General features: G+C 31.8%; 1 protein-coding gene across 2 annotated transcripts in view; it reads left to right on the top strand.

Annotated features, from left to right (window-relative positions):
- The window catches only part of LOC146537526 (uncharacterized), a 78,214-nt gene that overhangs the window by 5,895 nt on the left and 57,387 nt on the right, over nt 1–14,932 (top strand). The window lies entirely within an intron of this gene.

Raw genomic sequence — 14,932 nt, 5'->3', positions numbered from 1 at the left:
ACCCCTTATTATTAGCTACCATCTAATGTTTGCGTGTTTAGAACCAATTTTAGTACAAAGTTTAGCTCGAGGCTAAACTAAATCCTGATGTATCTAAAGAATGTTGTATCCCCTTAAATATAAGTAGTAAGTAGCCACTTATAATTATTTTAATAATTATTTTAAAAAATTGCAAATTTAATATTTTTTTCTCTAAGAAATTATATATTTCATATCATATTACGGGAATTTAATGTCGCGTAAATTCAAATAATATCTTCTAAAATTAAAAATTAAAAAAATATTTAATTTTAAAGATCTTTTTAAATACTTATTATAATTTTAAGAAGTGCGAAACGTAAGAAATTTAGTAAAATTTTTTTTTACTAAATTTGTTACTTAAATAAAAAAAATGTTTTCCAAAAACTGTATGAGAAGTAAACTAGTAAATATTAAAAGAAACGATACTATTCATAAGGCACACTATAAAATTAATTATTTTATTACTATATAATATAATAAAATGTCTAATATATTGTATGTATAATCTATATATATAAAAGGACTTGTCCTCACTGACTGAGGTAAGACGCGCGCACAGCCGTAACCACTGTGCGTAGAAACGTTAAATTTGGACAAAAGTTTACTTTCGTAATCTGGACATCCACTAAGAAGGGATTTTGAAAAATATTAACCCTAAAGGGGTGAAATAGGGGTTCAAAGTTTGTATGGAAAAAAAATTAAATCGGCACCGATTTTTATAAAATTTAAAATTTAGATTTTTAAAAGTATTTAATTGAACACGTGTTTCACCGTTTTCTAGAATTTTCCCCCTAAGGGTGAAAATAAGGGGTTGTAAGTTTGTATAGGTTTTTTTTAAATCGTCACCAATTTTTATAAAATTTAAAATTCAGACTCTTATACGTATATAATTAAACACATGTTTCATTGTTTTCTAGAATTCACCCCCTAAGGGTGCAAATAAGGGGTTGAAAGTTTGTATAGGAAAATTCTTAAATCGCCACCGATTTTTATAAAATTTGATATTTAGACTCTTTAAAATATTTAATTGAACATATATTTCATGGTTTTCTAGAATTCACCCTTAAATACGCAAGCGAAGCTGCGCGCGTCCGCTAGTATATAATATATATACTTATAATAGTTGTATATTTTACACGTAACCAAGTATTGCTTCTGACGTTCTTATTTTCATTGCAAATTCAATCACGTATAACAATATTAATACATAATTTCTTTCACACTTCATAAATTCACTTTTATTTCTTGAATATTACATAAAAATATTTATATAAGTTGAAGCTATTCAAGCGTAGAAATTAAAAATGCAAATAGTATAAGCAAACGTAATATTGGAATGTTTGTAGTTTTCTGTATGGATCCAAGTTTATTACGAAATAATACCTAAGCACATATTAAAAAAACTAAAATATATGCCTCCAGAATTCAGCGGAAAGTGGGAAACGTAAGTGTTTTAATGGGAATGGAGAGGTTCCCGGGTTCCGTCTTTTTATGTACGGGATATAGAATGAAGCAGAAAACATCGTTAAATGTTATCGATAAATTCATACGTAAAACACCAAATCTACAGATTACCTAGAACATCAAAATTTTGAAACAATGACAGCTTAACGCTTTATTGCATAGCATATTGATTGATTGGCGAAACTCAACGCCGCGCTATGTCAGAGGGAGAAGCCTTAAAAAAGACCATCTAAAAAAATAAATCCTATATTTTGAGACATCAGCATTAAGATTATCGCAGCATTCGTTCGCAACAAAAGTAAAAGCGTATTTGAGATTTAACGGTTAATTTAGCGTAAACTAAATCGCAAGTACAATTATTGGTATGCGATACAGTTACCGGGGGTCCGTTACTCGGGTTGTAAAAGTGTAAATGTATATTTTTCTATTGTTCAGAAATGTATTGATTTAAGTTAGTGTTATTATTTTAGTGGTTAGTGACTGCGATGGTTGTGAGTTTGATAAACTGTTGGGGGAAATTAATGATTTTCATTTTGCCGATGATGAAAAAAAACATTGAAATTTCCATTCGGCTATATAATAATCATATGTTTATAGAACAAAGAAGAAAATTATGATCGTAATAACCGAAAAAAAAGGAAAACATAACTAAGAACTTTGCACTTTGTAACATGTTAAAAATATAGATAATTTCTATGACATCATATTCCCAACAGGATTAATTTTAAATGCATTTTGCCTTACAAAGCGATATAATCTAAGCTTCGGCAACCCTACATATGGACTATCTCAGATTATAAGTAATATTTCGAATAAACTTCTTCATTTTTCATCCATTTAAAGACTTTTTCTGCTAAGTAAAGGACGCTAGCACACCACAGTATTTTATTTAGCCGACCTGGCTTAATTTAACCATTTATATAGTTGGTTCGATTACCATTCAAGGAAAAGTGTCGATAAGTGTAAAACGAGAAAATAACAAACAAAATACATTCTAAATGAATTTGAACCCACAATTATATCAAATCTACCACAAATGATCACATATGTCATACACAGGCACCAAATTTCGTTCCAAGAACTCTGTAATTACGTTCCTGCAACTCGAGGGTGCTGATTACTTCTTAAGCTACCTCCTACCTCATATGGCCATGTGCAGTTCTCATAAACTTGCCATGTATGGAAGATCGCGTGATGACATCATTCACTTATTATCAGAAGTGGTTTAGTGTGGCGAGGGTTATTTGTTTAAGTTGTTGCATTTTTTACAGTATAGTATAAAAAAAATATACCGAGGAGGTCATTCGTGGCACAGGGGCATAGACGTATATCTGTAAAGGCGTCGGTTGTAGATTTGATTCCTCTTCGCGGGAATGACTTACTAATATTTTCATTTCTATTTTCGTTGAATTCTGCCATTCAACACACAATGATTAAAAAAATCTGTGGAAATAGGAGAACTGAGTATTTTAACATTAGGTTCTCTCTACTTACCCTGCTATATGAAGTTGTACAAAATAAATAGTATGGTAGGCAGAGGGAACCTAGTGTAAGATACTCCATTACTCACTTTCTTCCAAATTTTCAACATAAGAACTACTTAACATAAGTAAATTTCATCAATGAGAAGACATAAAAAATCTCTTTTATATAATACATAAATTTAAAAAAACTACTTAAAACAGCCTATTCCGGTTATAAAATAAATATTCATTAAGTAAACCTTTTGAATTATATTATAAATATATTTAAATCGTGTACAAAAGTATTTTTTATGGGCTTAATTTTAATAGTAACTGTTGTTAGGCACACGGCGGACAGATAACGCAGGAAATAGAAAAAAATATTCTTTATCTATCTAATTAACACTTAATTAAATCAATAGTTTAGATAAGAAAAGGTATGTTTATACAAATTTTTATAATTATATTTACAAATTTAATAGAATCCCCTTTATGTTTAGTTTATTCTTTCATCGTGGTTGTTCTTAATTAACAATAAAAACTTGTTATTTATAGGCAATTTTATGTATTCTAACATTTTTAAAGTGTTATTCCACACTTAGGAAAGAAAAACAGTTTTTTAGAAATGTATAAAAATTTGAACGTGGCGAAATTTGAATCCGGACCTCTTGTTAAGTTCCGCGCGATAAAAGATCTTAAATAAGTCAATCTTATTTAAGATCTTTTATCGCGCGGAACTTAACGGTATGTTTATACAAATTTTTATAATTATATTTACAAATTTAATAGAATCCCCTTTATGTTTAGTTTATTCTTTCATCGTGGTTGTTCTTAATTAACAATAAAAACTTGTTATTTATAGGCAATTTTATGTATTCTAACATTTTTAAAGTGTTATTCCACACTTAGGAAAGAAAAACAGTTTTTTAGAAATGTATAAAAATTTGAACGTGGCGAAATTTGAATCCGGACCTCTTGTTAAGTTCCGCGCGATAAAAGATCTTAAATAAGATTGACTTATTTAAGATCTTTTATCTATTCTAGAGACATTGAATACCTTGCGGAATAACCCAACCCAACGTTCTACCAAATCAAGATGTCCCACTAAAATATGATAACGTTTGGGTGAAATGGTTCTTCATTCAAAATTTACAAAATTAAAAAAAAAGTTCATACATTCGTTTAGTGAATGAAGAACCTTAACATACCACGCAATTCTACTCTGCTTGCTACGAGTATATAAAAGTACCTACTATATCTACTATAAGTATACGAACCAACCTAAACTCCAGTGGCTTATTAGTAACCTCTATAACATTCCACTGTTCAGGTCCTGGCTTCATCATCAGACCAGCTTAATGATAGATAGATAGCTAAATGCCAAATTCAACGTTAATACAAATTACTACAACTGAGTCAAATTGCGTTTCTTAGATAATATTTACATAGTTATATACTTACAAGTCGAATTAATAAAATATTTAAAAAATTCTTTTATACCATAAAGTGTAAACGTAAATTACATTCACACTCACTGCAAATTGCTCAGGAAAGGTCAGCATCATAAAAATATAAAATAATAAGAAAAATTATCACAATTGCATATTTTTATATATTTTTTTGTATGCTGTATCTACTTGATTTTATCAATTTGTATCTGTATAAAATCTGTGATTTTGGATTTAATTCACGTCGCATATAAAAATAAATTAGCAAACAACTTTGTAAATATAAAGTTTTAAAAGTTCAAATTCCGATAGTACCTTTTGTAATGGGCTTTAAGTTTTTCAATTTATGATCTTTTTTGTTTAATAAAGAAGTTCAAATTTGTTATTTTAATGTGGAAATATCACGAAAATTCGACAGATAGTTAGGAACAGAGTATCTTAACACTGGATTCCCTACCTACCCTGCTTTGCGGGTAAACGCGTGAAGCTGCTAATTTAACTGAATCACACACAACGTTTAGTAACTATTAATTCGGGAGGAATAGAACCACATAACTGAACGCCCACACAACAATCTACATTCACATCTAAATATAACTTTTAAAACGTCGTAAAACATGAATTACTCGTTTAAAATATGAATAATCGTGCTTAGACAATGATGTGAATAAGAAAATTTTCAAGAAAATATTGTGGGAGAATAAATTTTGTTAACCAGATAGTTGTTATAACGTTTTTCGTCTTATTTGTTTGTGTTTAATGCAAAATTAGGACTTTACAAGTCTTTATTCGGCAACAGTCATGGTATTTATCTAATGATTAAATAAAATAGGGAACGGAGTGTCTTAACTCTAGGTTTCCTCTGCTTACCCTGCTGTGAGCGGTATACAGCGTGATCTTAAAAGATATTATCTTTTAAAATGTATGAAAATGTTTGATATTTAAGGGTAGGCCCTAGGATTAGGCTAGTTTATTATGTGGTAGATCTTAATGCTGCGATTTGTCTCACTAGAATGGGAAAATAAAGATTCGTTGCCCTGAATGGGAATCGAAATCTTCAAAGAGTTTCACTCTGTATCCCGCACGTAGCATGATTAGCAGAGGGAACCTAGGAACCCAGTGTACTGACACTATGTTCCCCACTTTTTACAAAATAAAAGATTCACAAATATATAGAATTAATAAATAACTTTTAATGGCTCCTAAAGTTTACTAAAAGCTGTAGTTACTTTAATATATCAGTCAGTCACCTTTTCCTATTATATATATATATATATATATATATATATGTATTCAGATCATAATCTTAGCCTATAAAAATAGTTAAAACATGTATAAGATAAAAACATGAATAAATTAAAACAGTCTTAGTTAAGTTTATTTTGTATTATTAAGGTTGTTTGTATATATTTTATCAATATAAGATATATGAAAGTAAGGAACAGAGTGTCTCAACACTAGGCTCCCTGCCTACCCCGCTACATGCGGGATACAGCGAGAAGGTGAAAAAAAGGGAAAATACTAATAATTTACTATGTAAAGTTATATGCGAAATTTCGAAGTCAAATTTTCAAATCTCAAAACTTTCTCTAAATTTTCCATAACTCTAAATTTTCCATATCTCATGAACTTGGCTCACTTGCAAGTACAACACGTGTAGTGTTATCGTCATAAAAATCACAATGCTCCCGGATTCACCATTCACTCACTCGCCAGTCACCATACATACATACATAACACGCATCCATTCACACGCTTGCAAAGTTGTTTAAAAAACAAATTTATTCTGACGCACTGTTGAATAGAATTTACTGTTATGGCGATATAAATCTTAGGACAAACATGTTGTTAATTACTATTTGAGTGTAGTTTTAGTAGAACCGAGATCATCAGTTTTTATCGTGCTGGTAGTAGATTCAGTTCCCGATATGGAAAATGCAAAAATATATTGTAGAGCCTGTAAACTCCATAAGTACTATAACAACAATCAATTTAGCATAGGTACTTGTGTATGTATATAGGTATATTTTATGCTATGAGAATTCCTTTCACCAAGCCCCATGGTATCATGGAATGTAGAAATATACCATAAATTTATGAGCAAATAAATCACTCGCTAATCCTGTTCAATGCATAGGATATGGAATTTTGTTAGAAATATATTTTAACATGCTGGTCAGTGTTACAGTCACGTTCGGAGACACCAATAAGCGATTAATGAATATTTTTTTTTTTATTTTCACTCTGTGTTCAGCACGTCATCATCATCATTGTGTTAAGACGCTCTGTTCCCATTAAGATGTTTCCGTTCCCTCTTTCCGCCAAATTAGACGTATGTCAAGTTTCAGAATCAATTTTTTTCAAGTCGAGTAACCTCTGAGAAGTTTCTCTATTCAGGACTTGACTCTATCATCAGACCAACTCGATTTTACCATGTCAATGTGGTAATTACCAAGATTCGAGATGATACAATTATCATAAATGGGTGAATAAATTTTGTAAGAAATGTAAAAAGTATAGTGTTTGCTTCTAGAAGAAATCAAAGAACCGAGTGAACTTTATCAGCGTCTCTCTTCGCTTTCCGAGTGAAACACATAAAGACACAATACATATGTTTTTATTTTTTAATGAGTAATGTGTTGAGCTATTTTCAATCTCATTAAAAGGTTTATTGTTCATGTTTTGTTATGTTACGGCGTCAAAAGATCCATGGCGTCCTTCAGATGTTTTTCAACATTTATGGTCAGGTCATAATTTTTAAGAACTTGTAATCAATCATTCGTATAATATAAATAAGTTGTAAATAACAAAATAAATGGTGAGAGAGTTTTTATATTAGTAATAATTTAGTTTTCAACTGGTTGTCGACAACTCGTCACCACATTTCTAATCAGACCTGGAGTATGAGTAATATTGACTTCGAAAATTAGCGAAAATGTTGTCTTTCTGTAAAGTACTTATAAAATAAAACAACCGAGCAACCGAGGTTGTCTTGGCGCAGGGGTACAAGGGTGTGACGCGGCGGTTGCGAGTTCATGAAATATTAAATATTTTCATTTCTTCGCTCTGGTGTCAAGGCAAAGCGCTACGTTGAGTTCAGCCCAACACGCAATGCCTCCAGAATTTGAAAACAATTGGGGAACGGAGTGTCTTAACACTAGCCTCTGCCTACACCGCTATGTGCAGAATAAAGAGTGACACTAAAAAAATATAAAAAAAACATATAAATATAACTATTAAATATATGCAAAAAACAAAGCAAACTCATCGACATTAAGAATGTTTAACAGGTTAATAGCGTCAGGTTGCCGTGGGCGGAGGAGAACAATGGATGTCAAGTGGAGGATTGCCAAACGTTAAACACACTCCCCCTACAGCAAATACCTGTGAATGATCCGTTGTTTTAAGCTAATATTGCTAATATGAAAGTAATTATTCAAGGTTGTCGTGGCGGACATTGACTGTTCTTTTTATTAGGTCTCGCATAAAGCAAGGTAGATAGAGAGAATGTAGTGACAAGATACTCTGTTCTCCAGGTTTCGCTTTCACTCGTTTTCGAGACATTTCTCTAAATAAAACGTAAAACCCACAAAAATGTTTACTTAGGCTGGTTGAGCTTATTCATGTCTTGAAGGTTCCTTAAAGCGAATGACTAATATGACTTACTGTACTGAAGAGTATCACCATAAATATGTCAAGGCTTGTCACTCACACAAAAGCTATACGCGCTATTTACACTAAATCATACTGTTTGATGGATCATGATCTATAGATCTATAGATCATTTATAATGACATTCGCTGGTCTTGTTTACTTGTCTATAATGTATTATTTACTGCGATTTATGCATATATGCAAGATTTGCTTCAAAGTATTTTAATATGACACTTTAAAGTGTCGAAAATGTATGATGCGATTTTTTTCAATAAGAAAAAAATATATTTAAAATTATATAACAAATTATTTTTTATTAAATTAAGTTTAATAGTACCTAATAATAAAAAAACAACTAAGTGTTTAAAGTTAATTTCACAAAATAGTTACAGAAAACTTTCTTCTCATCAAAACAAACTTTTTATAGAGCTATAAAAGTCCTTTATTACGGAAATGTCTCAATAAAAACGTAAAGATTTACGTTTGTACAAATATTTTATACCGTCTTGTTATTCAATGTAGATAGATGCGTGGGCGCATATTTTGTCGTATGCAAATACGCTGCCTACTTAAGTAGACAAGGTTGCATAATAAACTTAAGAGTTAACAAAAAATATCACAGGTGGTATACGAAGGTAACATTTTCAATATTTTAGAAGGCCTTTAGCTAGAGAAAGATCACTATGTTTTTCACTTTTCGTCGAATTATATTATAATATCGTCGAATTATAGAATACATATTGCAAGATTATAAGTACAAACATCCTATTATACCTCGATTCTATTATAGTACTCCTCAATCGATTCTAAATTTGCCACAGTTTAAAGTAATCGAGGCCATCGAGGCGCAGCGGCACAAGGGTGTGACTATAACGCGGCGGAATATTTTCAAGTCGGCGCTCTGGTGTCGAGGCGAAGAGCGGCGTTGAATTCCGCTTCAACACGCCATGCCTCCAAAATTTGGCGGAAAATGGGGAACGGAGTGTCTAAACACTAGGTGACCTCTGTCTACCCTGCTGTGTGCGGGATACAGCGTGAAACTGATCCCCACTTTCCTCCCTATTTTCGAGAATGCCTATTAAATGGCAGAACTCAGCACCGCATTTTGTATATCTGAACAAGGAAATAAAAATAATTTAAATATAATCATTCTCCCGAATTAGAATTGATCCCACTACCTTCGCCTTAATAGTCAGACACTATACCGCCACGAGGGCCTCGGTAGTTATTAACATATTAACACAAACAACTTTTACACTATAACAATTAGTAATGACGGAAATGTAATAATATTTATAATAATTAGTTACTTCCCACATTAAATGTTAAAATCTAAATAATTTACTTCTAACTTACGCCACCAGGGGGCAATTGGATTATACCATATTCAAAGCGATTGCTGTAGGTTCAAATCCCACTCAAGGTACTATATAAATAAATAACAGTGTTTCATTGCCTGTACAAACTAAGTGCAACTATATATCGTCACTTAAAACAAAAGCTGGGCTAGAAAAGACCTAAATGTCTAATTGTTAGTTCTTGTTTGATCATTTTAAAAAAATAAATTTAAAAAAACCATTGACAATTTTTTTGTAACATTATATATTAACTACTATTACTAACTTTTCCTCTTTTGCCTCTTTTACTGTCATCAACCTCTTCATACTTGACCTCCGGGGGGTTCCTAATGTTTACGTGACCTTCCTCCGGTATCGTTGATACTATATTTTTGAAGATCAACCAATATAACTATGACTATGTGAAAATTAAATAGTTTCTTCGAATAAAACATACGTACATAGATTTTTTATTTTGATTCCAAAAGCCTTAACTTTCACACCTCATGCAAAAATAATATTTTACCAGCAACCTATATACATTCGAACTGTAGTCACATACTTGCAAGTACTATTGAATGCTAAACACAGATTATTATAAATTCTTTTGTTCACTATAAAAGTTTTTTAAGCGGTATTCCATGTTTGACCCCATACATACCCAATTTAGTATTAAAATAATTTCAAAGAATTCATCAATCCTCAGTAGTGGTATCCCCAGTAGCGCGGCGTTAAGTTCAGACACTCTACAAGCGATGTCTTGAAATCGGATGGTCCTCGGAGATCGGAGTGATAAAGTTCTCTTTTCTCACGCCGAATATTTGTCCTCATATTTGAGCCTGCTATACTTACGTATAGGTAAATATAAGGAAAAACACCATTGATTACGCAAGTATATTTCTATCACACCCACAAAGAAGCCTACACTAGTTTCTGGTCAAATGTGACAAATTTAGTATAAACGTTTACATTACATTGATTCCGAAGTTGTAAAGTCAATATTTGTGTTACCTACCACAATGAGTCTAAGGTTTGTTTAACAGGTTCGATGCCCAGTCAAGACAAACAAAACAAAAGATTTGAAATAATTGTCAATATTTTGACATTCTACAATATGCTGGGTAGACAGAGGGAACCTGAGAACCTAGTGCTAAGACGCCCTGTTCTTCAATAACATACTTCTGTTTTTCACTTTCCATCAGATACTGGAGGCATTGCGTGTTGAGTAGCTTCATTTCCAGAGCGAGAAAATGAAAATATTTTAAAAATAAATCATGCCCCCAGGTGGGGATCGAACCCACAATCATTCACGTTTCTAGTCACAGACTTGTGCGTCACGACTTTCCTCACTCATGTCCTACATTTTCTTATATTTGCCTAAAACTAGAGTAAACTGCTGAGTAATAATCTTAATAGATGTCATGGTCTGAATGTGTCAAGCATATCGCATACAGTTATTATAAATAACGGCGTTAAACCATGTCGCGTGCCACGATTTGTTTAAGCACGAGCGTTATGAACACGGTAATGGTAACTAGACGGGTGGTTCAAATGGTAATATATATTTTTTCATTTTTGTGCTTAAGGCTTCCATTTTATTACTGTACTTCCTGTTTCCGTTTTAATAATATAGAATCTATATTATAGATGGTGGTGGATTCTAATCGTACCCCGCACACGCGCGCGCCGAATTCTGGGGGCATTGCGTGTTGAGTGGCGGAACTCAACGCCGTAAATCGTAATTTGTAATGTTTCAATAAAATGTCATTGTGATAATTTTGTATTATTAATTAAATTAACTATTTCATTTAATTTTGTGTTACCTTTCGAATAATAACAAACATTTTTATAATGTAAATATATTGCATTTATACAAATTTCAGTACAAATTACTAAAACTATATACTGTTTGCGATAATTAAATTTATATACACACATATATAATTTACTTTATATATATATATATATATATATAAAAGTAAATAGAACGTAACTTTTACATCATTCTTCATTGTCAGCTTTAGGCAATCTCTTTCGTATCGAGTCGATCACGACTTCGATTATTACCATACCTACCCACTATAATATCGATATTATAGTAGGTAGGTATGTTATAATATCGATAAAATTCCACACATAACAAACGATCTGCGCCGCTGATGTCCATCAAGAGATAAAAATCGGAATCTCTTAATAATGTTTTAGTCTAAGTTTATTTATTTTTAACTGTCTTTTTTAATCATAATGTCTTCCTGTCATTTTATATTCCAATTTCAAAGTGTGGAACGCCGCTTTATTTTTTTTATTTTACGCTTTTTTTATTATTTTGTGGGTTAGATAGAGAAAATTTGGTGTCTTAAACGATATTCTTAACTTAGAATGGTTTTAAGGATATTATTACTTAGTGTTTGGCAGAACTAAGCAGTGAAATGGAAATAATTTATAAAAATGATTGCGAGTAGTAGTCAAACTCAAAAAAGAATCCATTTTGACTGACTATAAATAAGAATTTTTTTAAGTAAGCTTTTTTTTCAACAAAACTGCAAAATATATGCATGCATAAAATACGTTAAATACAGAGTTGACTTACGCCACTCAACGTGTGGTCCACGCGCAAGTCCAAAATTCGGCGGAAAATGGTAAACTATAGTTTGCAGGATACAGCGTGAAACTGTATTTTTTAAACACGCTAAATCCTGCATCTTAAAACACAATGTGACAAAATAACGGACTCACAATATTACACGGCTCGACGATTGACAGCTTTATAATAGGTAGTCATTAACCTAAGTTATATTTCCCTATACTACCTCCTATGCGTTTCCTGTGAAAATAAATATACTTAACAGCGATTACCTACTTACGTAAACGGTTAAGTTTTATTTACTTTTGTTAAGTTCATTCATATTTTTAAGGCCAGTCGTGGCGTAGTGGCACGGTTTGTGACTGTAAACGTGACGGGCTGTGGGTTCGATTCCCACACGAGGAAATGCAAAATTTAATATTCCCTCATCCACTTTTCAATTCCTCGCTCTGGTCACGAGGCAAAATGCGGCGTTGAGATTCGCAATGCCTCCAGAATTTGATGGAAAGTCTAAAACGAAACTGTCTTAGTGGAGACGGAGTGTCTTAACACTACAGCATGAAGCTAAAACAAATATATTTTTTTGTCACAAATATGCCTTTATAGTTACTATAACTGTAATATAGACTTAAATTTTATATTAATAATATAAAAAACTTACAATAATAAGAACCTGTGTCTATTAGATCACACATCGAGCTTTTAGCCAACTAAGCTATACGGTAAGATCTCGACACGGTAAAAGGAAATAGTTACTGTAAGCAAATAACAATTTCATTAAACTCTAGTTAAGAAATACTTGGCAAATATTTTTACAATTATTCCTCGAACTAACTACCATCTTTCATACACACACTCTACAACTGCGCCAAAGCTACTTAACGGTTAAATTTAACTGGAATTTTCAAAATGACAATGTATTTTGACGTGACGGTTAAATTAAACGACGTCATTATATTTACAACTGCATTATAACTGCTTTAACACCGATTTCTTCCATTTTAAAGGAATATATAATTCATATTTCATACCAAACACTATATTTTAACTTAACGGGTCGCTGTAAGTAACTGTGTCAGTGGTGCCACGTATTCTAACCGCGTTCGATCTCAGTGAATTTTCTCCCATGAAAATGATTGTAATAACGTATATTGTTTATAACAAGATTGTTTCTGTAAAGAGGTAGTACGCCATCAATAAAGAAAGTTTTCACGCCTTATTCCACATATAGCAAGCTGGTAGACAGGAGAACTTGGGAACCTATTGTTAAGACACTCCGTTCCCATTAAAACACTTTCCGTTTATGCCGAATTATGGAGGTATTGGGTGTGGAGTGCCGAAATGAACATATCAAATATTCACAACCTATAGCATCTACAGTCGCTCGCTTGAGCTATATAATGCATAACCGAAACTACTACCTAATAGACAAAATTATTATCCAACTTAGTGGTCAGAGCACCTGAGCGGCTTCCAGAATACGCGGGTTCGAGTCTCGCTACGTCCAATTTTTTATACATTTTCTAAATAAGTATTATTATACACGCTAAGATAACTTTTCTTTCTAGAACTCTTTTAATATAATATGACATTAATTTTGGAATGCGTACTACTTAGTAATTAATCCACATCCACAATTATCAATTAACTTAATCTACTTTAACTAATTTTAACAGTTAAGTTTAACTGTGCTCGTATAATAGTAACTTTTATAGTATGCGCTCAATAAGAGTTAGTTATACATTTCTAATGCTTAAGTAGAACTCTAAATACCTAAAGTAATAACTCGAGCAACTCATAAATAATTATTTAATATCCATATTATTACTTGTATGTAGTTATTAAATTCAAATTAATTTCTGTTAATTTATATAAGTTGGTAGGTAGTATATGTTTACCTGTATAATAATTTAAGGATGATGGGTACGGGTTCAAATATTAATAGAAGAGTTTTTTAATATAATTTTAATTTAGTGTGACAAAAATATATCGCAAATATCTTCAAATGGAACAAAAATTGGAAAATGGAGCAATGTGCCACTTTTTCCGCGTACTAATGAAAACCTTAAAATATCGACCCATTGTAAATATTGCCTTTTTTCTTTTAGATTTCATGCTGCTATTTCGAATATAGACAAATAAGGAGAGGACACATAGAGTTATGACACTTCGTTTCCCAAAAATTCGAGAAATCTCACTTCGTATTGTTAAATCAAAAAAATCAAGCCCCTCAAGCTCAATTCATATAAATACTATATACGTTTTTCAAACGGTCTAACAAATCTAAACAAAGCCTTCAATGTTCCTTTATAGTTAAATTTAACTGTTCAAATTATCTTGATCTATGACTCCGTTAGTATGTGGACCGTGACCACTGAATAGGTAACCCTAAAACACGCGAAACATACCCCCATACAAATAACAATAGGATCTAACTGATGTATTGTTAGAGAACAATCTTGTTTTAATGAGATATGAAATTTTAATACTACGTGTAATACATATATTTGAACTTGGATTTTCATCTAAGTTATTATAGCCTAGATATAAAGGAATATGAATCCGCGCTTCTTGCCTTGTCCCAAGCTCTCTGACCACTAAGCCATACGTTCTCATTAAGCTACGCTGAAATTCTTAAACGCTTGTTACAATTTATTTATGTTATTAGGTTTCTGTGTAGGGAGGTTTTTAGAAATATTTTAATACTTTTTTTAAAAAACCCCCATATCTACATAATACCATCTCTATCCATACCTCCATACCTATATTATAAATTCGAAAGTAACTCTGTCTGTATGTCTGTCTGTCTGTCTGTCTTTTACGCAATCAGGGCCAAACTGCTAATTTAATTGTGATAAAATACTCATATAGAGATACTTGAGGGTTTCGGGATGAACATAGGATATTTTTTTTCTAATATTTGGAATATTTTCTATATATGTATATTAGAATACTTGTTAA

Source organism: Heliconius melpomene, chromosome 7 (assembly GCF_056956725.1).
Source record: "Heliconius melpomene rosina isolate 202511_hmr_F chromosome 7, ASM5695672v1, whole genome shotgun sequence".
Lineage (NCBI taxonomy): Eukaryota > Metazoa > Arthropoda > Insecta > Lepidoptera > Nymphalidae > Heliconius > Heliconius melpomene.
The sequence above is the reverse complement of the archived record's forward strand: the minus strand, read 5'-3'. Positions and strand labels throughout refer to the sequence as shown.